We start from the raw sequence: 27,896 nt of genomic DNA, 5'->3' as shown, positions 1-27,896 counted from the left end.
GTTTGTAACCACCAGACAAGACTCTTGCGTGTCCCTGGGGATAGACGCATAGGAAGATCCAGAGATTGGGGCTTCCTGTTCCAAGCCGCAAGGATGCAACCTTGTAAAGGCCTTGAATGGAACTGGGCGAATGGGATAGCCTCGAAGGAGGCGACCATCTTCCCTAACAGTCTCATGCACAACTGAATGGAGGAAGATCTTCTGCCCAGAATCAGGCGCACCAGATCCCCAATGGCCAAGGCTTTTAGCCTTGGAAGAAACACCCTGCCCTGAGTGGTGTCGATGATCATACCTAGGTATTCCAACCTGGTAGTCGGTTGTAGGGACGACTTTTCTAGGTTTATAATCCAACCTAGGCGTTCTAGGTGTTCTAGCGTTTTGGTGACGCCGCGACTTAGGAACGCTGCATTTTTCTCCATGAGAAGCAAGTCGTCTAGATAAGCCATGACGGCTATGCCCTGAGCTCTTAAGTTTGCTAAGAGAGGGTCTAGAATCTTTGTGAAGACTCGAGGGGCTGTAGCAAGCCAGAACGGCAAGGCCACAAATTGAAAATGGCGCCGCTCTACCGCGAACCTTAGGAATTTTTGGTGTGCGGGAAAAATTGGCACATGCAGATATGCATCCTTGATATCTATTGATGCCATGAATTCTCCTCCTTGCAGGGAGGAGACCACAGTGCGGATTGACTGCATTCGGAAGGACCGGATGTGTAAAAACCGGTTTAGGTCTTTCAGATCCAAGATAGGTCTGACACCTCCACTTGGTTTTGGAACGGTGAAGAGATTTGAGTAAAACCCCGAACCCTGATCTTTCGGGTTCACTTCTACTATCACACCCTGGGATAGTAACTGATCTAAGGCCAGAAATAGCGGTCTTTGCTTTACTGGATCCCTGGGGATCCTTGACCTTAGGAAACGAGAAGGTGGAATCTCCTGAAACTCTAGCTTGTAGCCCAGAGATACTGAAGAGATCACCCACTTGTCCTGGATCTCTTCCCGCCAGGCGCCTGCAAACTGCAGGAGCCTTCCCCCCACTCTGCCGAGCGGGGGCACCCCTTCACCCAGACAAATTCCAGCCTTCACCCATCACGGCGGGTATTGTTAGCCAACCTTCAGGTATATCTGGGGTTCCTTCTAGGAAGAACCTCCCACCTGGGCCATGTAGAAAGCTCTGCCAGAAACTTTCGTGCGCTCTGTATAAACAGTACACCAAGTCTGGTTTTCCCAGAGCCCAGTCTTCCAATGGAGAGGACTTACAGGCAAAACCTCGCTTCTTCTGTTGACGAGGCCCGGGTACCATACCATCTTGGGAGTCAAATATCGGCCCGAGGTATGGATCCGGTTTATTGTAGCCCTTAGGCCCTCGCAGGGACCTTCATAGAGCTAAAGTTTTACGTGACCATCACCATAGACACTGGCGAAAAAACTGAGGTGCCTCCCAGATGGGAGGGGTTATATAGGGGAGGAATTCTCCTTAATTGGGGTCAATCAGTGTCCAATCACCAGAGGTGCCTATATAACCCACTATGTAATGAAGCTCCTGTGTCCCGTGATGTATGATCAAGAAATTGTGGTTTTGGAACATCTCTCTCCCCCGTCTGTGGCAAATAAATTTACAACTGTCCCTGTGTCTTGACCATGCATGGCAAGCAAGTGCCCTTTAATGCCCTCCTCCATAGCAACACATATTTGTCTTTTTTTTTACTTGAACACAAGTTTGAAATTGAGGGCTATAGTTTATCAGGCAATGGCCTTGATTCTTCAAGCTGCAATATTCCTGTAATATGTTGTTAATAGTGCTTTAGGCATGCAAAACTGGCTTCTCATTCAGTATTATTGCATATAATGCCTTAACTGCTATTTAGTGCACCTTAAATGCAATCTCAGTTTAACCACTTAAATACAGGTCACTTTCACCCCCTTCTTGCCCAGTCCAATTTTCAGCTTTCAGCGCTGTAACATTTTGACAATTGACAATTGCTTGGTAATGCAACACTGTACCAAAACAACATTGTTATACCCCCCCCCCCCCCCACACACACATAAATAGAGCTTTCTTTTGGTGGTATTTGATCACCACTGGGGTTTTTATTGTTTGCGCTCCAAATAAAAAAAGACCAAAATTTAGAGAAAAAAAAGATTTCCTTTGTTTCTGTTACAAAACGTTGTAAATAAGTAAGTTTTCTCCTTCACTAATGAGGCTGCATGGGCACTGATGAGGCAGTACTGATTGGCAGTGATGATGAGGCACTTACATGCAGCACTGATGGGTACTGATAGGTGGCACTGATATGCAGCACTGATGTGCACTTATAGGTGGCACTAATGGGCACTTATAGGCGGCACTGATTGGCACTGATAGGTGGAACTGATGGGCACACATAGGTGGCACTGATAGGCACTCATAGATGGAAGTGATAGGTGGCACTGGTGGGCACTGATAGGTGGAACTGATGGGTGGCAATTGATAGGTGACACTGATAGGCAGCACTGGTTAGGAGTCACTGACAGGCAATCACTAATGGGCACTAATTGGCACTGATTGGCATCCCTGGTGGGCTCACCTGGCTGTTTCCAGTGGGCATCCATGGGGGTCTCCAGTGGGCATCCCTGGGGGTCTCCAGTGGACATCCTCAATAGGTCTGCACTGATAATCAATGTGCTGATTATCAACGCAGACTCCCCTGTCAGGAGAGCAGCCGTTTCGCTCTCCTCTACTTGCGTCTGTCAGTGTGAATGGAGGAAAAGCCAATAAACGGCTCTTCCTGTTACACTGTGATCAACTGTGATTGGATTCTGACGTAGGCTCCTTACCAGGATCAGAGATGCGGTGTATCAGACTGACACACCACACAACCAATCGCTGTGCTATGCTCCCTATTGGGAACACGAAGGTGACTTATTCTGTTGGACATCATATCCAGTCAGAATAACTTAACCTCTTCACGGCCTTCGTTTTGTTATATGGCTGATGGGAAGTGGTTAATGAGTCAAAGTCTCTATTAAATGGACATGTAGATAATCTTGAATGACTATGCTCCATCTACCTCTGGCTGGATCTAAGATTTTTTTGCTAAATACTTGTCTTCACTCATATTATTTTGTTTGTGGCAGTACCAGACTTTCTGTTCTGATAGCTGGCCTGTACTTGGCCTTTCAGCAATACATTTTTGTTTAATAAAACACAAAATGCTCCCTTCTTCATTTTTTTATTTTCCAAGTCATGCATCTATATTCTTCATAAAGATATTAATATCTGTTTTCTATCAGAGCACTGGAAAATACACTGGAGTTTCAGGTTAAAAGATAATTCTCAGAAACCATCATTATCTACAGATGAGGTAGATGCTTCGTTCAGTAAAAAGCACATTTTAATTTGACTCAATTAGTGCTGTATTCAAAAAAGGAAACATATGAAAAAAATCCTTGATAAAGCTCCTGCTTCTTCACAGATGCTTTATTTATATTCTAGAAGCTAAAATGGGCTAAGGTGTATTACAACACGCCACATAATGTCATATTAATGGCTCATTAAAAATGATCTGTGTGATGTGGCTGCAGTTCTATGACAGGATATAGCAACAAGAGTAACATAATTGTTTTATTAGTTTAAAGCTTGTACTGTATGCCAGCTAAATTAGAGCTCAAATACAATTTTCAACATATTAAATTCCTTGAACACTTGCAATCTCCTTTCATAACCTTTGCATAGGATTTGTATACATTAGTGAACCTTGTTGACGCTTTTGTGTATTATTTCATTGTCTCTAAATGATATAAGCAACCAGGATGCGACTTCATGTGAAGCGAAGAACAATTTATTTAAGTTCTATAGTGTTATTATATATATTCATTATGGTCAGGATTTTCAAAAAATATATAAAAGGTTATAACAATTTAACAAGTCATGTTATTACAACATATTGCATATCTATAATTTTCATTCTTCTTTTAGAGTCAACAGGTGCAGCTTAGATTTCTTTTTCGTGTCTTTACAGACTCCCCATTTGCTTCTTTGATGTGAAAGAATCTCTTGTTTACAAAACTCAGTAGTTAAACTTAAATTTACACACACACGGATGATTCATAACAGTGCCTTATTAAATGGCTTTCTCTGACTTATAGTACTATGGGATATTTATTTAAATTGTATCTATTTTATCTACAACTCAAATGCATTTCCCTTGCAATAAAATTTTGGATTAGCAATCTCTGGTTTGCCCAGGTATTCTTCACTAATTCACATACATTATGTTTGTTTGCCAGAAAAATGCATGCAGAGAGTAGCAATTGTATCATGGGACGGCTGCTCCATCCCTGATACACTAGACAAAAGATATCTCCCATGGAACTTTGTTGCAGGAATAGAAATCACACAGTTACAAATTGTATAAAAAGTAAAAAAGAAAAACTTTTATTGAACAACAAGTTAAAATTGGCTGGTCTAGACACTTTACTTCCTGATCTTATACCATTCCTACAATATGCATATGCTACAGGGATACATGAAATTATTAAAATAAATTGCATATCCAGCAAGTCAACTCAATGGGTTTCAACTTATATAAAGGCTTCATCAGGGCATAAGGAAGTGGGAGCAATCCTACATAAATCAAGAAAACAAAAGAAAATGCATAATTGAATTTATATTCAATTTTACCAGCTTGTACATGATTCTACTATTTCCATACGACATTCAAAGCAAGTATAATGCACTTTCAAAGATATGTGACTGGCTGTCCAGACCGGTGGGTATTGGCTCAGTGGTGCAGAGGTCTGTGTGATTTCTATTGCGGCAACAAAGTCCCATGGGAGATATCTTTTGGCCAGAAAAATGCATTGCCAGAGGGCAATTCCTGCATTTCTCTGAACCCTGGAATTTCCACCAGAATATTGTTTCCCTGGTGGTTTGTAAGTGTGGATGAACTATCTGAGTTCATATTGCCTCATCCTAACATTCTTATCTCTAGCAAGTATACAAAAACGTATTTGTTGAAATTTTGACTGGGGAATGCTTCATTTTTAAAAGCTGAAGAGTTCTGACTTCGTATACAGTGCCTTGAAAAAGTATTCATAACCCTTTAAATGTATTTTGTCATGTTACAACCAAATATGTAAATGTATTTTATTGGGATTTTATGTGATATACCAACCCAAAGTGGCACATAATTGTAAAGTGGAAGGAAAATGATAAATGGTTTTCAAAATGTTTTACAAATAAATATGCAAAAGTGCATAAGAGATCCACAGCTTAGGTGGGAGAATCTGTCCACAGCACAACTATTAGTTGTGCACTCCACAAATCTGCCCTTTATGGAAGAATGGCAAGAAAGCCATTGTTAACCACTTCAATACAGGGCACTTTCACCCCCTTCCTTCCCAGCCCAATTTTCAGCTTTCATCGCTCTAGCGCTTTCAGTGACAATTGCGCGGTCATGCTACACTGTACCCAAATGAAATTGTTATCATTTTGTTCGCACAAATAGAGCTTTATTTTGGTGTTATTTATTCACGACTCCGTTTTTTTTTTTTTGCGATATAAGCGCAAAAAAAGCGGAAATTTGGGAAAAAAATAATATTTTCTTTTTTCTATTTGAAAAGAAATCCAATAAAATCAAATTTTGTCATAAATTTAAGCCAAAATGTATTCTGCTACATGTTTTTGGTAAAAAAAAATTCCGTTAAGTGTATAATAATTGGTTTGTGTGATCACGGACATATGTACGCAAATGATCATGTACATATGTGTGCAGGTGATCACGTACATATGTGTGCAGATAATCATTGGGACATGTGATTTTAGTGGGACATATGTGGGGGACATGTTTTTATTATTAGGGACATGTGTTTTTATTATTTGGGGACATGTATGTTTTGGGGACATGTGTGTTTTGGGAACATATGTGGGGACTGTGTTTGTACTGTGTGGTGTGTTGTGTGTTTACACTACACTGATGATCAGTGAGTAAAAAGCTGTAAAAAGCAGCCCATACTCACTGATCATCAGCCGGCTGCAGCGTTCTGCTCTCCTCTCCTCAGCGGTGACTTCCGTGTGAGGAGAGGAGAGCCGATTGCCTAGCAACCGGCTGTTTGTTTACATCACATGACGGCCGTGATTGGACACGGCCGTCATGTGATCAGGAGGGCCAATCACAGAGCCCTCCTGCCGATCTGAGATGTGCCGTGTCTGGGTGACACGAGCACATCGGGATCGCGCCGCTGCGCGGGCGCGCGCGCGCGCGATCCCGCTACTCCTGAAGGACGTTCCTGAACGTCCTATCAGGAGTAGACGGCTCCCACCCGGCCGTATATATGCATTGGCCGGGTGGGAAGTGGTTAAATGAAAGCCATAAAAAGTCCCATTTGCAGTTTGCGTGAAGCCATGTGGGGGACACAGCAAACATGTGGAAGAAGGTGCTCTGGTCATATGAGACCAAAATTGAACTTTTTGGCCTAAAAGCTAAATGCTATGTGTGGTGGAAAACTAACACTGCACATCACCCTGAACACACCATCCCAACTGTGAAACATGGTGGTGGCAGCATCATGTTGTGGGGATGCTATTCTTCAACAGGGACAGGGAAGCTGGTCGAAGTTGATGGGAAGATGAATTGAGCCAAATACAGGTCAATTTTAGAAGAAAACCTGTTAGTCTGCAAAATACTTGAGATTGGGTGGAGGTTCACCTACCTGCAGGACAACAACCCAAAACATACAGCCAGAGCTACAATGGAATGGTTTAGATCAAAGCATATTCATGTGCTATAATGGCCCAGTCAAAGTCCAGACCTAAATCTAATTGAGAATCTGTGACAAGACTTGAAAATTGCTGTTCACAGATGCTCTCCATCCAATCTGACAGAGCATGAGCTATTTTTCAAAGAATGGGCAAAAATGTCATCTCTAGATGTGCAAAGCTGTTAGAAACATACCCAAAAGGCTTGCAGCTGTAATTGCAGTGAAAGGGGGTTCAACAAAGTATTGACTCCAGGGGGCTTAATACAAATGCACGCCACACTTTTCACATATTTACTTGTAAAAAAATGTTGAAAACCATTTATCATTTTCCTTCCACTTCACAATTACATGAACTTTGTGTTGGTCTATCACATAAAATCCCAATAAAATACATTTACTTTTTTTTTGGTTGTAACATGACAAAATGAGAGACATTTCAAGAGGTATAAATACTTTTTCAAGGCACTGTATATGGCATGTTAAGATATTGCAGGTACCTTTGAATATGTTTCCTTTTAAAGCCTATGCCTGATCTAATAAATCACATAATTTTATTTCTGTAGTACACTAAGCACCAGGGTCTAGGAAAGATCCTAGCAAGTATAGAATATGATATAACCACCAGAGTCTGATGTTTTCAAATGTGGCATAATTATCAATTGAAGAGATGAGTAAAAGATTTTCCTTTGAAGTTAATTTCTTTTTAGCAATCTGGGTTCCTAACTGTTTCTGTCTAACTCTTATATTCTACAATCCCATTTTTCAAACCTGTGTCTGTTGTAAGCCTTAGCAATTAGAGCATCAGTAAGACACTTTGCCTGGTAACTCTATAAGATGTTATTCTCCTGATTTGGATGTAGGAAGGATGACAACCAGATATAAGTAAAATGTATTTCTGTTAGTGCTTTAGTGGATTCTTGATATATGTAAGTTCATGATTAGACCGTTACCAACAAGTTATACATCCCCATAAAATATAGTTTTCCTGAATTGAAGTCCATATCTAATTCAATATTGAAATGCATTTGATTTGAATGCTTAAGAAATATGAACAAATCTTTAGAGACATTCTAGCAACAGCAAAAAAGAAAAAGAAGAGCTTACCCATGGTGTATAATGATTTACAATGTTCAAAGAACAAAACTGAACTTTTTGACCAAAATTACATGCTTTATGTACATATGCAGGCAACACATTTACACTTGTCTGGCTGCTTTTTGAAAATGTAACTAATAAAGTGGCCACCATATTACATAACACAAGTCAACATGGTCAAGGGGCTTAATTATAATGTATTTGTGTACTTCTAATCTAACTGGCTAACGGTGGAATGATTGTAGGCACTAAATGTAGAAAAATCTCAGGAAACTGATGCCTCCCTGGGATTTTTACATAATAAATCCTTTAGAGGATGACAATGGCTGTTCTGTGGGTAAAATCACCCTTTAAATAATAAAGATTAGGCAAGAGATAAGCAAAGGTTAGGCAAGACCAATATAAGCTGACAAGAAGCCTACAAATGCTCAAAAACTACACAACACTGGTTTTCTAAAGGACATACAGTATTAAATGGAAACCATGCCAAACACTGACTTTCACTCTGCTACTTAGGAACAAGACAATCGGGGTTCTGGTGAGCATGTCTACAATATGCCCTATCTAATGCCGCGTACACACAATCGAATTGTATGACGTACTTACTCCGTTGAAACACATTTCAACGGACAATCCGCTCGTGTGTGGGCTTCAGCTGACTTTTTCAGCGTGAAGTCCGGAGTACTAAGAAGGTCGGTTTGCACACCAATCTTCCCATCGTACTTTGGTTTCAGCGGACAATACGGTCGTCAGTATGCTAGTCCGACGGACTAAGAATGGCGCATGCCCAGAAAGGATTTACAGGGCGGAAGCGTTCTGTCTTGTAAAACTAGTGTTCGTATTGAAGCTAGCATATTCGTCATGCTGCTAATTTTGTGATCTTTTAATATAGCACATTCTTTTCTTCTTCATAATGCGAGAAAAGTGAAGTTGCTTTGCTGCTTATATTCACACAGAGTTATCACAAATGTCTTTATTCATCCTCATCTTATGATTAATATTCCAATTCGAGAATAAATTAAAAAAACAAAAACGGACGAATTAAGCTGAACTCTGAAAAGCGCGAATCGTCTCTAACCAAACTTCCACTAACGCAAAGTCAGCAGAAGGAGCCCAAAGAGTGCTTTGCTGTGTCAGGGACTTCCTATTTCTAGTCCCATCGTACGTGCTGTACGTCATTGCGCAAGCTTTCGTCGGACTGTTTGTGTATCCGTGTGTGGCCAAGTCCGTTCAGTAGAAAGTACGCCGGATTGTCCGTAGGATTGTATGACGGACTAAGTACGTCATATAATTCGATCGTGTGTACGCGGCTTAAGGAATCATAAAGTATAACTTTAGTTTTGGTCAGACTGGAGAGAGGTTACAAAACCTGATAGAATTTTTTGCTGTCTCTGCACCCATTATAGAGATTCACCCATCTCTATTTGTCCTAGTTACTGTTATCATGTAAAGTGAAAGTAAAAGAAAATCCCAAATATTGGGTTGTCTCCAGAACAGTAAGCCCTTGTACACATGGTCGGACATTCTGACAACCAAATCTGTTGGATTTTGTCCGACGGATTTTGTCCGAAACTGTTGCATACACACAGTCGGACAAAGTTGGCGAAAAATCCGATTGTACATAACGTGATGACGTTATTTGTTACGACGGGACTAGGTTCAGGCTAGTAGCCAATAGCTTTGGTCTAGGAATTTGATCTGAGCATGCGTGGCACTTTGTCCATTGGAGTAGGCTACACATGATCGGAGTATGTCCGATCGGAGCATTTTGTCTGAAAATTTTACGGACAAGTTGGAAAACTTGGTCCGTTGGATACTCCGACTGAAACAGTCCGATGGAGACCACACACAGTCGGATTATCGGACAAAACAGTCCGATAGGACACATTCCATCGGAATCTCCGACTGTGTGTACAAGGGCTAATAGAGGGGAAATCATCTAATAGGGACACTAGTTTTGGTGACCTCAGGGTCCACAGTGGATTCTCTTAAGCCGCGTACACACGAGCGGACTTTTCAACGTCTAAAGTCCGACGGACTGAGTCCGTCAGACTATTCGATCGTGTGTTGGCTGCAACGGACTTTTGACTCGCCAAAGTCCGAAGGACTTTAGAATATGGAACATGCTTCAAATTTTCCCGACGGAACTCCGCCGGACCCGGGTCCCTTCGAAAACTCCGCTCGTGTGTGTGCTATTCCGACGGACTAAAACCGACGCTAGGGCAGCTATTGGCTACTGGCTATGAACTTCCGTATTCGAATCCAGTCGTACGTCATCACGTTCGAATCCGTCGGAGTTTAGTGTGATTGTGTGTGGCCAAGTCCGCTCCGCCGAAAAGTCCGTCAGAACTCCGTCGGAACTCCGGCAGAACTCCGACGGAACTCCTTCGGAAGTCTGTCGGACATAAGTCCTCTCGTGTGTACGGGGCTTAAGTTTGTAGGGATTTCCTCTCACTTCATGTTTTGGCTATAGGACAAGAAGTAAAGGTTAATCTCATTGAGACACAGATGGCAAAAAAAATGGTTATAACTAGGGATGAGCCAAACATCCCCGGTTCGCAACATAACATGCAAACAGGAAAAAAATGTGTTCACATACACAAACACCGTCAAAGTCTACGGGACACGAAAGTGAAAAATCAAAAGTGAAAATTTTAAAGGGTTACTGTATATGCAAGTTATTGCCATAAAAAGTGTTTGGGGACCCGGGTCCTGCCCCAGGAGACATGTATCAATGCAAAAAAAAGTTTTAAAAACAGCTGTTTTTTAAGGGAGCAGTGATTTTAATAATGCTTAAAGTGAAACAATAAAAAGTAAATATTCCTTTAAATATCATGCCTGGGGGTGTCCTTAGTATGCCTGTAAAGTAGCGCTTCTTTCACATGTTTATAAAGGTGCTACAGCAAAATTAAATTTCTAAAGGAAAAAATGTCATTTAAAACTGCTTGCGGCTGTAATGTATTGTTGGATCCTGGCAATATAGATAAAAATACCAAAAATATCCCAAAAAAATGGTGTGGATGCCACCCCCAAAATCCATACCAGGCCCTTCAGGTCTGGTAAGGATATTAAGGGAAACCCCCACCTAAATTTTTTTTGTAAATGGCATGGAGGTCCCCCAGGACCCACCCTATATACTCTGCAAAAAATTGGGCCTTGGGTGTTGGTGGTACCAGAACACTGTAAACCCTCACAGTTACTCTCATTGGGTGCAGGAATGGGCCCTGCTGTGAAATATTATATCAAGAATTGTAATTACATGCCCCTGTTAAACAGGGGCAGAAAAATTGGGCCTTGGGCAGTGGTGGTGGTGGTGCCACAACACTGTAAGCCCTCACAGTTACTCTTGTTGGACACAGGAACGGGCCCTGCATTGAAATTTTATATCAAAATTTTTACATAAATGCCCCTGTTAAACAGGGGCAGAAAAATTGGGCCTTGGGTGGTGGTGGTGCCACACCACTGTAACCCCTGTAGACATGTCACTGGAGAAGTGATCGAGGGGGTGTACATCTCACCTAGGTTGCTACACAGTGTGAGATGGTAAATCCAGGATGGATCAGTTTCTCAGCAGCGATATGCTGCTGAGTTGTTATTTAAATTTTGCCGGGCCTGGGTTTATATGGAATGGCAGGTAGGTTTGGTAGAGGGACCTGTCATTCCACATCCCCCGATCCAGTTCTGGGTTTGGGATCAGGTGAGCTTTGATCCTAATTAGCCTGGGAAGCTAAAGGCTCTGCAGAGTCTGCAGGTGATCGCTCTCAGCCAGGGAATGAACAATCTGTGTGTTGAAGGAAGCTGCAAGCACTGCCACTGCTGGAGCTAAAACTCACCCTGCGATATCCAGGTGAAAGACGCTGTGTTTGTAAGTGTCAGATAGGTGAGCAGAACCTGTTAGTAAGCGCCCAGCCGGGCTAGGACTTTTATTTTTGTTGTACTTAGAAAGCACGGTGTTGACTTCCGGTTCCGGCGCCGCATGGAGTGACTGCTCCTCCACTCAGCTCCCGCAGCGCGACCCTCTATTCGGCTTATAAAATCGGCCGAGCGGTTGGGAAACCACCAATCCACCCCTCTCACAGCCCTCTAAGCCATGGACAAGTTCCTGGAGAAGTCCGGCGCGCGAACGAACGCGGCGCCGCCCGCGACCGCGGCGCGGCCGCAAATTGAGGCCCCGGCTTCGGCCTACTCGGCTACCTTCTCCTCACAGCGCTCTACAGACATGGAGGTGAGCAGTGACCCATCCTCCCCTTGCCCTGCTCATTCCCCACTGACCTCTCAAGCTCATCCACCCCAGGGCACTCTCCCCACATCTCCTGCTGGTGATTCAACTACGGAACGCATTGCCCAGGCCGTGGCTGCTCTATTATCCCCCATGATCTCTGCATCGGTGGAAAAGGCCGTAAATGCAGGCATGCAACAGTTAAAGGCCCAAATAGGCGAACACCACACCAGACTAAATGACCTGGAACACCGCGTGTCAGACATGGAGGAGGAATTGTACCAGGCCCAAGCCACTGAACGCTCCCAGGACAGGACGAACCAATACATCTTACAGAAGCTCGATGACTTGGAGAATAGGGCCAGACGGAGTAACCTGCGATTCGTTGGCATCCCTGAGTCGCTTCAGACCTCCGAATTATCTGACTTTTGTGCGATCCGCATCCCAGAAGCCCTGGGCCTCCCGGGCCCCTGCACGGTAGAGAGGGCCCACCGTATGGGTCCCGCCGCACCTGAACGCAAATCCCCCAGACCCATAATTGCTAAGTACCTCAATTACTCTGACAAGGCCCTGATCCTACAGAAGTTCAGACAAACCCGTTCTCTTCAACTAGATGGGATCAAGGTCCTGATTTTCGCCGATTATTCCATCGAGGTCTCCAAGAAGAGGAAAGCATTCCAGCAGGTGTGCTCGGAACTTTTCAAAATGCAACTCAAGTTTTCCCTGGCCTTTCCGGCTGTCCTGCGCCTCAAAGCCCCAAACGGCGACCAGCTGACTTTTCAAGATCCCTCCGAAGCGGAGGCATTTCTACGCTCTCTCCACTCGGATTCGCACCCCCACACCCCATCCAAGTCATCATCGCTTAACCGCTCCCTGGACCAACGGAGCCCGCGGAAAGACTCGCCCAAACGGTTCAGGCCCTCTGCCCCGGACCGCCATCCCCGTGACACCCCTCGGTGAGGACATGGCAGTCTCCCTGATTCCTCCTCTGCTCGCCTTTCCGGCGACCCTTTTGCCGGGTTCACCAGACTTGTAAGTTGCCTTGTTAGATTATTCATTCATCCGACCAGGCAAGGATGGTTGCTCTGCCTGATGCTCACCCGGTTTCTATTATTTTTTTAGGCCCTGTGCCAAGTTATGCTCCTATGTAGCAATCAAACCACCGTTGTTCTGTCTTCCTGGCCACCTCTACATCGACTGACTCTTTGTCCTCGCTTAGACGTGGCCCTGCCGCCATTGCGGCCATTATATATGTTGTAATTTTTGGTCACACTAGTATCATTGTATGTTTCTTTGTTTTTATATGCTCTTTTGTTACATATATTTCTACGGTCCATATTTTTTCTCTTCCTTTTATATATATGCTCCCCCCATAAATTACCCGGTTTTCTTTTTTTGGGTCTTTTTCCTAAATTGCTTAAGCCGCATATCTATATGAAGCTCCCTCCTTACATGACTTATGACGATATTGTGCTCCCTCTGGACTCACTGTGCAAGACTAGCGCCGTACCATGGCACGTATTCTCTTTTTTTTGTTTCTTTTTTTTGGCTCTCCCCTAGCACTTTTTACTGTGCTCATACTCCCACCCGAGTGCTTTTGCTTCATGCCTTGGGTCGTGCACTGGGGGCTGGCCTACACAGTGACTCCATGCGGAAAAAAGCGAAGTTCGCTCCAATGTTTTTGTTTACGTATGTGTTTCAGTTTATTCCCCATCCCCCCTGCCCCCCCACCTATCTTTCCATTGTAGACTACGTCCCCCCTCTCTACGCCACACTTTACGGGTTCCACTGCTACACAAGATTCTTTCTATCCAATCCACAATCTAGCCTACTCGGTCCACCGGCTAGCGTTAAATATACAACATCGGCCCATTTCCCCTTCTCGCCCCCCCTGACATGAACATAATATCCTGGAATGTGAAAGGCCTAAGATCGCCCAATAAGAGAATGAAGATCCTAAGGCACCTAAAAAGATTGAAAACAGACATTGCCCTCCTTCAGGAAACCCACCTATCCGCTCCAGACTTTCATCGCATGCAGAAACTCTGGGTTGGAAAGGTCTTAGGTTCAGATGCCGTTAACCGTAAGGCGGGTGTTCTCCTGCTGATCCATAAAAACCTCCCCTGCGAAGTATTGTCCACACACTCAGACTCTCAGGGCAGGCTCCTCTCAGTGCATATTCGCCTGGGAACCAAAGACCTAGTGATCACTAACGTATACGCTCCCAATAGCCCCGGTAAGTCCTTTTACAGCAATCTGACCTCCTGGCTCCTTCGTTTCACCCAAACCCCCCATTTGGTCGGCGGTGACTTCAATGACATCCTTCACTACGTAGACGACAGATCCCCTCCCCCACGACATAGATTAAAAAATGCTCCCTCTGACACCTCCGTTTTTGCCTCCACCATGGAGTCCCTACACCTTCGCGATTTGTGGCGCCTGTCTCACCCGGCAGACAGGGAATATACCTTTTACTCCCACCCCCATAACATGTTCTCGAGAATCGACTATTTTTTCGGATCCGACGACCTCATCCCCAATCTGTCTGAAGCAGAAATTCTCGACATTGCTATTTCTGATCATGCCCCGATTTTGACTCGACTTGACAACTTAGATCTTCCACCACACCCTAGACTGTGGCGCTTCCCCTCCTATCTCCACAACAATCCTGACTTCCAACACTTTATGGCGATATCCTGGCGCGAATACTCGGAAGCGAATTCCCCCCACTCTGATTCCCCCAACCTCTTCTGGGACGCTGGTAAAGCGTTTCTCAGGGGCCGAATCATCTCTTATGCGTCTTCCTTCAAAAGAAACGCCCTGTCCCATTATAAACGGGCCAGCGCGAGATTACATTTAGCCCAAAGATCCCTCTCCACTACTGACTCCCCCAACAATAGAGCCGAATGGCAGGCAGCCAAGCAAGATTTTGACACTTGGGCGGACACAATCGAACGCGCGAAAAGATCTCAACTTGACGCAACGCTCCACAAATTTGGTAATAAGGCGGGCAAACTCCTAGCGAGGCTATGCAAAGGCGCCTTTCATCCGACGCATATCACCTCTCTCAAAGATACACAGGGTGCCCTTCACTCCACCCCGCAAGCAATTAATAAGGTGATGCTGAACTACTACACGGCCCTTTATGCTCCAGACCCTATAGATAATGCCTCCGCCCGCTCCTTCCTAGATAGTGTGCCCCTAACTAAAGTCACTTCTGAACAATTAGAAGCCCTTAATGCCCCCATCTCACTCACCGAAATCTCCTCCACGATCCGCACACTAACCCCATCCAAAGCTCCCGGTCCCGATGGTTTCACCAGTGAATTTTATAAAACCTTCTCCTCCATCACAGAGCCCACATTACACAAAGTATATAATGGCATCTGGTCCGGTGGCCCATATCTCCCCTCAGGGAACCAGGCTGTTATTAAACTCCTCTACAAAAAGGGGAAGGATCCTCTCGAACCAGGCTCGTATAGGCCAATTTCCCTCCTCAACCTGGATGTCAAGATACTGTCCAAAATAATAGCCACCAGACTAGCTGCCATTATTCCCTCCCTAATTCATCCTGCCCAATCTGGCTTTGTGAAGGGCAGAACTGCCACTTTGAATATCCGTAAGGTTATGCTCGCTTTGGAACATGCAAAAAACAACCCTGATGGGGACTTTGCCATTATAACATTAGATGCGGAAAAGGCATTCGACAATGTCAGTTTTGATTGGCTCTCTATGTCCCTATCCGAAATGGGCTTCAAAGGCCACTTCTGCCACCTTATCAAAGCCATGTATTCCTCCCCTGTAGCTAAATTAGTTGCGGCTGGTGTTCTTTCAGATGAATTTCGCCTGCACAAGGGCACTCGCCAGGGGTGCCCACTCTCCCCGCTCCTCTTTAACATCGCCCTAGAACCCCTGTCCAGATATCTAATACACAAGGCCCCCCTTCACGGTATCCGCATAGGTCAACATGATCTGCGCACCTCCCTCTTTGCAGATGATGTGCTCATTTTTTCGTCGGACCCTGCCTCCGACATGCCCACCATTAAAGAGGTCTTTGACGTATTCAGATCCTGCTCAGGGCTTCGAATAAATTACAGCAAAAGCGAAATCCTCCCGATAGGCTCCCATCGTACACCCCCCTGGACGCAACACTCTATCTTCTCACCCGCTAGCTCCCACATCACCTATCTTGGTATTAAAATTGGTAAATTGCCTTCCTCCCTTTACCACCTTAACTACCCCCCTCTGATCACAAAAATTTCTCAGGAAATGGTGAACTGGATGGATCTGCCTCTCTCGCTTCTGGGAAGATGCCACCTTCTAAAAATGGTTAGTTTTGCCAGGCTACTGTACCCACTCCAAACCATCCCTCTGCTCCTTCTCCACAAAGATGTCAAGACTCTAGAGTCAGCTTTTTCTTCCTTTCTGTGGCAGGGCAAACGCCCAGGCATAGCCCTAAAAAAGTTGCATCTTCCCAGACACGAGGGGGGTATTAGCTTGCCTAACTTAAGATTGTATAATTTGTCATGTTTGTTACGCACTGGCTTGGATTGGATATCCCAATCCTCCAAATACTCCAACTACTCTATGGAAGCCGCCATGGTCTCTCCACTTTCGTTGACAGCTCTCCTCCACTGTCGGTGGAAATCGGTACCACCACTGCTCCAACACAATCTCCTACTCCGGGACACTGCCATAGCTTGGAGGGAAACCAGGAAGTGCCTCAAGCTCCCCCCTTTTGTTTCCAGGCACCTCCCGATACAGGGGAACCCTACTTTCTCCCCTGGCCTTCTCCACAAGACATTCCACCTCTGGAAAGAGAAGGGCATCACAAGCTTTGCTACACTCTGTGACCTGGACTCTGGCCGCCCTCTGCCTTTTGCTCTCCTAGCAGAAAAGTTTTCCCTCCCACCAGCCCATGCCTTTCATTATAGGCAATGTACCAGCTACTTAAACGGCATCTGCAGAGAGGAACATAAACGCTTCACCTTAACTTTCTTGGACCGTCTGCTAAGAGATGATACCTACAAAATATCGGACGTCTACAAACCTTTGCTCCAGCGATGTTCCTCCCCCCTGACTTCTTCATCTGTCGCCAACTGGAAGAAAGACTTTCCTGACCCGGATCTAGTAGACAAAATTCTGCACGGTCTCAACAAAGTCTACCGACTGACTCCCAACGAACTTTGGAGAGAAACGCAATTGAAAATTGCCCACCGGGCATACCTTCCCTTCCTTCCATCTGCCACTGACCAGGACACCACCAAGTGTCCCCACTGTCTTCTTAACAGGCCCTCGCTGGCTCACCGCTTCTGGTCCTGCTCCTACATCTCATCATTCTGGGATCGGATACTCGCCTACATCTTCAAAGTTACCTTATTGAAACTGCCAAAGGACCCCCTCCTTCTCATCTTTGGTTATTGGGACCCCCTCTTGCTTCCGTGGTCTCCCACCGGTGGCCTCGTGCCCCCTAATTGCACACCTTGCAAACCTTCCCACAAAGACTGGGCTCTCCTCTGCTTGCTACTAGCCAGGAAATCTATTCTGAAAAACTGGACTTCTTCTCTTCCCCCTTCCGTGGATCAGACGCAGAAAGACCTCCTTTCACTCCTCTACAAGGACCGATGCAACGCAAATTTTCGGGACGAAAAAACAAAGTCACGCTTCTACGCACTGTGGCTTCCCTTCATACAATTCACTCTCCCCCCGGTGGACATTACCAATCTGGATCACTACACTTTTTTCTACTATGGCGCTTCTCCAGCTGCTCTGGGGATCAGCCCCCTCTCCCCCTCTAATGGCTAATCCGCTCTCAACAACCCACTACCCCCCAGGATCCACTCTACGGAACCCCCCGCCTCTGGGACTAGACACGAGAATCCATGGCTCCTTGCCCCCTCCCCCTCCTTCACCCCCCCCCCCCGTTTACCCCCCCTCCTGTTTGCGTCCCTTCCTCCCTTCCCCCCCCCCTCCCCCCCCTTTTTTATCTTTACTAAATCTTGGGAAATGTCATTTTCTTGGTTAACTCTATATTGCTATTGCAACAACCTTTAGCCTCAGGATCCATCCAGTTATTGTTGGTTTTGTCGCTCTGTTTTACTTGTATTATTACTTGATATTTGATTCCTTTGTTACAGTATGTGTTGTACGATTAATATGTTGCAGTCTTATTCTGCTCTCCCTCTCTCCGCGTACCTCATCTGTGATGATGGTCCTACTGTACTGCACTTACTTTTGTTGCATATGTATTATTATGTCTGTTTCATTTCTCAATAAATACTCTTTAAAAAAAAAAAAAAAAAAAGAAAGCACGGTGTTGCTGTATATTTTGTTTGCTGGACTGTTTGTACCACGAATAAACGCCAAGATCTGCTTTATAAATTCCAAGTCTGCTGTGAACTGTCTCCAAACACACCCTACCCCGGGAAGATCCCTTACAATTGGTGTTCGAATGCGGGCAGAGTCGGTTGCTAGGGGCAACGGTGTGGACAGACTTGGCTACAGCTGCTTATGTCTTGGGTGAAAGCTGCAATGACACTCCAGGAACAGTCCAGCAACATGGAGGAGATGCTGAAGCAGTTTATGCAAGTGAGTTTGCAACAACAGCAGGCTCAGATAGAGGCCAATAGACGACATGAACAGTCCATGGCTGCACAACAACAACTTATCGAGCACCTGATAGCAAATCGAGAGGCGCCTGTGGTGATGGGAGCCGCTCCAGAGATTTTTTCTGGGAGAAGGACTGTGCAGAAAGCGCTGCAAAAGATGACTGCTGAGGACGATGTTGAGGCCTATCTAACAGTATTTGAGCGCGTGGCTGAGCGAGAGAAGTTACCAGCCGCTGAGTGGGCAGAGGTAATTGCGCCCTATTTAACAGGTGAACCCCAAAAGGCCTACTATGACCTCAGTGAGCAAGAGGTTAAGGACTATACTCGGCTAAAAGAGGAGATACTTGCCCGACTAGGAGTTACTACTGCAGTCCGTGCCCGGAGGGTACGCAACTGGAGCTACAGTCTGGACAAATCAGCGAGGTCCCAGATGTATGACCTAATCCATTTGGCAAGAAAGTGGTTGGAGCCAGACACTTCTACTCCTGCACAAATCCTAGAGAAGGTCGTGATGGATCGCTACCTCCGAGCCCTTCCTACTGACTTGCAACGCTGGGTGGGACAAGGTGATCCTAAGAATGCAAACGAACTTGTCAACCTTGTGGAGAGGTTCCAGGCGACTGAGGACTACCTCCGTGATGTTCCTGCAGCATCTTCACCTCCCCGGAGCGCCAGATCTGTACCGTCGGCTGGTAAGAGACTTCCATCTATTGGGGGAGTGTGGAGGGGTGCTGATGGGGGAAAAAGGGCTCAAGTGGTGTCTCAGGGACAAAAGACTGGTGATGGTCCCGGGTGGCTAAGGGGCTCTCGAAAAGACTCCTTGCCAAAGAGAGCAGGCCCTATCCAGTGTTGGAGATGCCATGAGGCGGGACACGTGTCGGCCCATTGCCCTCTTACCTCTGAACCCATGGAATGTGACGCTAGCCGGCGTCAGTCGCTATTTGCGGAACCATCTTGTGCTGCAGTTCCTGGACTAGAGACTGAACCGCAAATCTGCGATATTACAATCAATGACTTTCCTGTTAAAGCGTTAATGGACTCAGGAAGCCTTGTAACCTTGGTGCATGCTAGCCTGGTGACTGGGGACTTAGAGTCTAAAAAGCATATGAGCGTTGTGTGTATACATGGTGATACAAAAGTGTACCCTATAGTGCTGGCTAAAGTCGGGACTGAACAAGGCACAGTACAATATGAAGTGGGTGTGGTTAAAAACCTCATGCATAATGTAATATTGGGGCGCGATTTTCCTTTATTCTGGGCTCTCTGGGAAAAAAGAAAAATCCCCAAAAGGAGTGAGGATACCTCTAAGGTGGTTGCCTTGTCCACTGTGAATGATAAAAGTGTGCAGGATGAAAATGATTGTTTTCCTTTGCAGGTCCTGGCTGGGGAGGAGGAGGCTCCTCCCACTGAGCAAAATATACTAGACTTAGAGGTGTCTAGCGATAATTTTGGGACTGCACAATTACAGGACCCCACTCTCAAAAATGCGAGAGAGCAGGTTGCTGTTATGAACGGGGTACCTCAGGAACCAGATGCTGAAAAAAGATTTCCACATTTTTCGGTGACTAATGATCTTTTCTATAGAGTTAATAAGGTTAAGGATGAGATTGTGGAACAGCTTCTGGTACCTAAGCCGTACCGGCGTCAGGTGCTTGACATGGCACATAACCATGTTCTTGGGGGACACTTGGGGACTGACAAAACGCGAGAGAGGGTTCTCCAGAGGTTTTTTTGGCCGGCCATATATGATGACATTAAAAAATACTGTGAGTCGTGCCCCACATGTCAGGTTAGTGCCCCAGTGTCACATTTTCGCAGTCCTTTGGTTTCGCTCCCTATTATAGAGGTGCCTTTTGAGCGTATTGCCATGGATTTAGTGGGTCCCATTGTAAAGTCAGCTAGAGGACACCAGTATATTTTGGTAGTCCTGGATTATGCGACCCGCTATCCTGAGGCTGTACCCTTAAGGAACACTGCATCTAAAACAATTGCACGTGAGTTGTTTTATATGTTCTCTAGGACTGGGATCCCCAAAGAAATCCTAACTGACCAAGGTACGCCATTTATGTCGAAAGTAATGAAGGAATTATGCAGACTATTTAAAATCTCACACATCCGTACCTCTGTGTACCACCCCCAGACGGACGGATTGGTGGAGAGATTTAATAAAACTTTGAAACATATGTTGAAGAAAGTGGTGGCAAAAGATGGTCGTGACTGGGATCATTTATTACCCTACCTCATGTTTGCTATTAGGGAGGTGCCCCAAGCGTCCACAGGGTTCTCACCATTCGAGTTGGTCTATGGTCATCACCCTAGGGGTCTACTAGACATTGCAAAAGAGACATGGGAGAATGAGTCCACCCCATACAAGAGTGTTATTGAGCATGTAGCACAAATGCAGGACCGTATAGCCACTGTAATGCCCCTGGTAAGGGAACACCTCCAGAGGGCTCAAGAGGCCCAAAGTAGAATTTACAACCGGTCCGCAAGAATCAGGACATTCAACCCAGGCGATAGGGTCCTTATACTAGTCCCCACTGTTGAGAGTAAATTCTTGGCGAAGTGGCAAGGTCCCTATGAAATTGTTGAAAAGGTCAGTGAGGTGAACTACAAGGTGCACCAACCAGGTAGAAGGAAGCCTTTCCAAGTTTATCACATAAACTTGATCAAGCCCTGGAAAGACAGGGAATCCTTGGTGGCGACAAATACTGTTAATAATTTGTCACCACCAATCCCTCCAGTCAAGGTAGGTGATACTCTATCAGTGTCACAGAAACAGGAGGTTCAGGAATTTTTACAGAAAAACAAAAACAAGTTCTCTGACCTCCCAGGGCGTACACACCTCATCCATCATCACATTGAAACTGAGCCTAGAAGCAGAGTAAACCTTAAGCCCTATAGGATACCCGAGGCACGTAGGGAAGCCGTATCTGCCGAGGTAAAACGTATGCTTGATCTGGGGGTAATTGAGGTGTCCCAGAGTGAATGGTCCAGCCCAATTGTGCTAATCCCAAAGCCCAATGGAACTTGGAGGTTCTGTAACGATTTCAGAAAGTTGAATGAGATCTCCAAGTTCGATGCGTATCCTATGCCCAGGGTAGATGAGTTGATTGAGAAGTTGGGTAACGCCAGGTACATAACCACCCTCGATCTCACAAAGGGCTACTGGCAGATTCCACTTTCTGGTGAGGCTAAAGAGAAAACTGCATTCTCCACCCCTGATGGGCTATTCCAGTATGTAGTGATGCCATTCGGGTTACATGGAGCGCCTGCAACTTTCCAGAGGTTGATGGACTTGATTCTGCGACCACATCGTGATTACTCAGCTGCCTACCTCGATGATGTGGTCATTTTTAGCCCTGATTGGGAAAGTCACCTCTGTAAGGTACAGGCCGTGTTGGATGCCATAAGTGATGCGGGGTTGACCATAAATGCCGAGAAGTGTGCTCTAGCCCTAGAAGAGGCCAAATATCTAGGCTACATTATTGGGAGAGGGTTGATTAAGCCACAGCTAAATAAAATTGAGGCAATACAGAATTGGCCTAGACCCCTGACAAGGAAACAGGTTAGAGCTTTCCTGGGTATTACGGGGTATTACCGTAGATTTGTGCCGAACTTTGCCTCAGTTGCTGCTCCACTAACTGACTTGACAAAGGGCGGAAAGACAGCAATGGTCACGTGGACCCCAGAGGCCGAGAAGGCTTTCCAAAGCCTTAAGTCTGCCTTGTGCCAACCACCTGTCTTAGTTACCCCCGATTTCAAACGAGAATTTCTGGTCCAGACAGATGCCTCTAACACAGGCTTAGGTGCAGTACTCTCACAAATAGTGAATGGTGAGGAGCATCCAGTGACGTACTTGAGTAGAAAACTAACCCCGGCCGAGAAAAATTATGCCATTGTGGAGCGAGAATGTTTGGCAGTAAAGTGGGCCCTAGAATCGTTAAAGTATTACTTGCTAGGCAGGAAATTCAAGTTGGTGACAGACCATGCCCCCCTAACATGGATGAAGTTAAACAAGGAGAGAAATGCAAGAGTGACTAGATGGTTTCTCTCCCTACAAAACTTTAATTTCACTGTTGAACACAGGCCAGGGAAATTACAGGCAAATGCTGACGCATTGTCAAGGGTAAGTTGTCTGTGGGGACAAAAGGCTCAGCCCTCCGGTCTGAAAAAGAGGGGGGGGATATGTAGACATGTCACTGGAGAAGTGATCGAGGGGGTGTACATCTCACCTAGGTTGCTACACAGTGTGAGATGGTAAATCCAGGATGGATCAGTTTCTCAGCAGCGATATGCTGCTGAGTTGTTATTTAAATTTTGCCGGGCCTGGGTTTATATGGAATGGCAGGTAGGTTTGGTAGAGGGACCTGTCATTCCACATCCCCCGATCCAGTTCTGGGTTTGGGATCAGGTGAGCTTTGATCCTAATTAGCCTGGGAAGCTAAAGGCTCTGCAGAGTCTGCAGGTGATCGCTCTCAGCCAGGGAATGAACAATCTGTGTGTTGAAGGAAGCTGCAAGCACTGCCACTGCTGGAGCTAAAACTCACCCTGCGATATCCAGGTGAAAGACGCTGTGTTTGTAAGTGTCAGATAGGTGAGCAGAACCTGTTAGTAAGCGACCAGCCGGGCTAGGACTTTTATTTTTGTTGTACTTAGAAAGCACGGTGTTGCTGTATATTTTGTTTGCTGGACTGTTTGTACCACGAATAAACGCCAAGATCTGCTTTATAAATTCCAAGTCTGCTGTGAACTGTCTCCAAACACACCCTACCCCGGGAAGATCCCTTACACCCCTCACAGATACTCTTGTTGGGTGCAGGAACAGGCCCTGCTGTGAAATATTATATCAAAATTGTAATTACATGCCCCTGTTAAACAGGGGCATAAAATTGGGCCTTGGGTGGTGGTGGTAGCCTAAACCAAATATATTGTTGGAAGCTAGCATCATCAATATTGAGGAGGAATAGGCTAGTCAGCATAAGTCTTCAAGGGATCCCATATCCAAGGCAAATTCAATCAGTAACATCAGCATCAGTTGTGTTCTCTTTAATCCATTACAAACCCTCCAGCGGCACTGAATGTGCATTCAGAAAGCACGCTGGATGCACGCTGGATGCAGGACAGGTCAGTAGCTCAATTGCATATTGAGCAAGTTCTGTCCAGTGTCCATCCTCAAGACCCAGTAACCCAGTGGATGCTCTGTTGGAAAGGTCCCCAAATATGCTCTTGCCCCTAGATATTCCTGCACAATGTAATGCAGACGCTGGTGATGGTTGCTTGAACTGATCAGACCTTGGCGCGGAGGATGAAAAATAGTTTAAAGGCATGGGTCAGCCGGCTACCTTCTCTGCTGCTCTTCCTCTGACTGCACGAAGCCTCAGCAACATATTGTCCAGCACCAGGAAATTGTAACCTCCCAGGGTCTGCCCAAACCTGCACAAACCTTTCTTCAGGGCCTCCTGAAGATGTTTCATCCTTTTCTCCCTCTGCAAAGGCAGGATGAGTTCTACAACCCTACCCTTGTAATGTGGATCAAGAAGGATTGCCAGTGAGTAATTATCCCTCTCCTTAATACCACACATCCTAGGATCCTTTTGCAGGCTTTGCAGAAACAAGGAGGCCATGCGGAGTAAGTTTACAGAGACATTTGATTCTGAGTCCTCTGGGTCACTAAGGATCACATGATCTGTAACTACCTCCTCCCAGCCACGTACAATGCCTTGGGTTTCTGGGGACTGAAAACCATCTCTTGAAAACTGCTGCTGAGTGTTTTTCTCTACATCCATGCTGACACAATCCTCCTCCTCCTCTTCTTCCTGTGTGTTTGACGGGCCCACAGGAATGCTATCTGGATAAAGGGGGCCTTGAGTGGAAAGAAAGTTCTTCTCTTCCTCCCGCTGTTCTGCCTCAAGTGCCCTGTCCATGATTCCACGAAGCGTGTGCTCCAACAGGAACACTAGAGGGACAGTGTCACTGATGCATGCATTGTCGCTGCTCACCATCCTTGTGACCTCCTCAAATGGTGACAGGACAGTGCATGCATCCTTCATCAGTAGCCCCTGGCATGGCGAAAAGAAGCCAAGCTCCCCTGACCCTCTCCTGGTGCCATACTCGCACAGGACCTATGGATGGCCCTCTGCTGTGTGTGCATCCACTGCAGCATTGCCAACATTGAGTTCCACCTTGTGGGCATGTCACAAATGAGATCGTTGGTGGGCAGGTTGCATTCCCTTTAATTGTCAGTCAGCCGAGCACTGGCATTGTATGACCAGCGGAAATGACCAAAGACTTTTCTGGCCTGCCTCAGGAGATCCTGTAAGCCTGGATACCTGCTCAAGAACCACTGCACCACCAACTTCAGGATGTGTGCCAAACATGGAAGATTAGTCAAGTGTCCCTGACAGAGGGTGGAGAGAAGTTTGGTGCCATTGTCGCATACAACCATTCCTGGCTGAAGCTAGTGTGGCATCAACCACCTCTGAGCCTGCCCCTGCTGAGCTGACAGAATCTCTGCCCCATTGTGGCTCCTGTCCCCTAGGTATACCAACTCAAGCACTGCATGGCATCTTTTGGCTTGACTGCTTGCGTAGCCCCTTGAATGCTTATGGAGCACTGCTGGTTCAGAGGAAAAATCTGCAGAAGAGGCCATAGAGAAAGAAGAAGAGGGAGGGTGGAGGAGAGAGCTATGGCAGAATCACCACTAACATTTTGGAGGCATGGTGGCGGAACAAGCTCCAACAACACTGAACCCTGTTCTGCATCCTTCCCAGCTTCCAGCAGAGTTACCCAGTGCAGCATGAAGGAAAAGTAACATCCCTGCCTATGCCCGCTAGACCATGAGTCAATGTTAATATGAACCTTACTGCCCTGTCCAACAAGGTCAAAACATTGCCTTCCACATGCCGGTAGAGAGCCAGATGGCCTGTGAAAAGAAATGGTGTTTTGGAACCTGCCACTGAGGTACAGCGCATTCCACAAGTTCACGAAAGGGGGGGTCTACCAGTGTCACGGCCCCTAATATGCCTTGCAGATGACCAGGTGTGGTTGCGCCCCAAGTGGCTCTGGGGGGTATTGAACTCATGACTGTTCTTGTTTCTGTTTCTTTACCTCTGACCCACACCTCAGTTCTATTCAGCCTGCTTTCCAACCATGCCTAGTTTAGCATGAAGTAGTGTGGGCGAAACGCTGTACCTGTCACTCCTGGATAGGGATGAGCTGAACACCCCCCGGTTCGGTTCGCACCAGAACTTTCAAACGGACCGAAAATTCGTACGAACTTTAGAACCCCATTGAAGTCTATGGGACTCGAACGTTCAAAATAAAAAGTGCTAATTTTAATGGCTAATATGCAAGATACTGTCCTAAAAAGGGTTTGGGGACCTGGCTCCTGCCCCAGGGGACATGGGTCAATGCCTAAAATGTTTTTAAAAATGGCCGTTTTGGAGGGAGCACTGATTTTAATGACGATCAAAGTGAAAAAAAGTGAAATATTCCTTTAAATATGGTGCCTGGGGGGTGTCTATAGTATGCCTGTGAAGTGCCACATGTTTCCCGTGTTTAGAACAGTCCCTGCACAAAATGACATTTAACGGAAAAAAAGTCATTTCAAACTGCTTGCGTTTTTAATGTAATATCTGGTCCTGGCAATATGGATGAAAATCATTGAGAAAAATGGCATGGGTAGCCCCCCTGCCCATTACCAGCCCCTTTGGGTCTTGTACGGATATTAAGGGGAACCCGTACCCATATTAAAAAAAGAACAGCAGTATACAGGCGGTCCAAACAAAACAGGGACTGTGTAGATTTGTTGTGTTAAGTAGAATCTGTTTGTAATTTTGAACTGGTACATTTTTAAAGTGTAGCTCCAGTCAAAAAATCTATTTTTAAGCTTTTTGGAAAACATAGGGAAGGGTTATCACCCCTGTATAATTTGTTTTGCTGTCCGTCTTTTTTCATCTCACTTCCTGTTGTCTCCTTCCGTTTGCAAGTAGGAGATGTTTGTAAGTTGGATGTTTGAAAGTAGGGGCCTGCCCTATATGCTCTGCAGAAATGTGGGCCTAAGGTGTTGGTGTTGCCACAACACTGTAAGCCCTCAAAGTGAGCGCCCTGCTGTGAACGATTATATCAAGAATTGTAATTACATGCCATTGTTGAACAGTGGTAGAAAAATTGACCTTTGGTGGTTGTGGTGCTGGTGCCACAACACTATAAGTCCTCACAGTTACTCTGGGTGGGCACAGGAATGGGCCCTGCTGTGAAATATTATATCAAGAATTGTAATTACATGCCCCTGTTAAACAGGGGCTGAAAAATTGGGCTGCTGGCACTGGTGCCACGACACTGCAACCTCTCCCATATACTCTAGTTGTGGTGCAGGAATGAGCCCTGCTGCAAAGCATTGCATCAAAAATTGTAATTAAACGCCCCTGTTAAACAGGGGCTGAAAAATTGGGCTGCTGGCATTGTGCTGGTGCCACGACACTGCAACCTATCCCATATACTCTAGTTGTGGTGCAGGAATGAGCCCTGCTGCAAAGCATTGCATCAAAAATTGTAATTAAACGCCCCTGTAAAACAGGGGCTGAAAAATTGGGCCGCTGGCACTGGTGCTGGTGCCACGACACTGTAACCTCTCCCATATACTCTAGTTGTGGTGCAGGAATGAGCCCTGCTGAAAATCATTGCATCAAAATTGTAATTAAACGCCCCTGTAAAACAGGGGCTGAAGAATTGGGCTGCTGGCACTGGTGCTGGTGCCAAGACACTGCAACCTCTTACATATACTCTAGTTGTGGTGCAGGAATGAGCCCTGCTGCAAAGCATTGCATCAAGAATTGTAATTAAACGCCCCTGTTAAACAGGGGCTGAAGAATTGGGCTGGTGGCATCACCCAGAACCAAAAATGTTCTTCCAACATACCAGCGGAGGAGGAAGAGGATAGACAATCAACATAACAGGACAGTCACTCAGCATTAGCATAGGCAGTCTTGAAGGGATGTGATATTTAAAAAAAAAAAATATTCGGTTACATCAGCTTCAGGTGCTTGGTAGCTGTGGGTGATCCAAGACTGACTCATCTTGATGAAGGTCAGTCGATCAACTGAGTCGGTGGACTGGCGCACCCTGTGATCGGTAACAAAGCCACCAGCAGCACTGAAGGTGCGTTCCAAAAGAATGCTGGATGCAGGACAGGCCAGTAGCTCAATTGCATACTGTGCAAGCTCTGGCCAGTGA

The sequence above is a fragment of the Lithobates pipiens genome, unplaced genomic scaffold (assembly GCF_037356315.1).
Source record: "Lithobates pipiens isolate NorthernLeopardFrog02 unplaced genomic scaffold, aLitPip1_a1.2 Scaffold_19, whole genome shotgun sequence".
Classification (NCBI taxonomy): domain Eukaryota; kingdom Metazoa; phylum Chordata; class Amphibia; order Anura; family Ranidae; genus Lithobates; species Lithobates pipiens.
Note: the sequence above shows the minus strand (reverse complement) of the source record.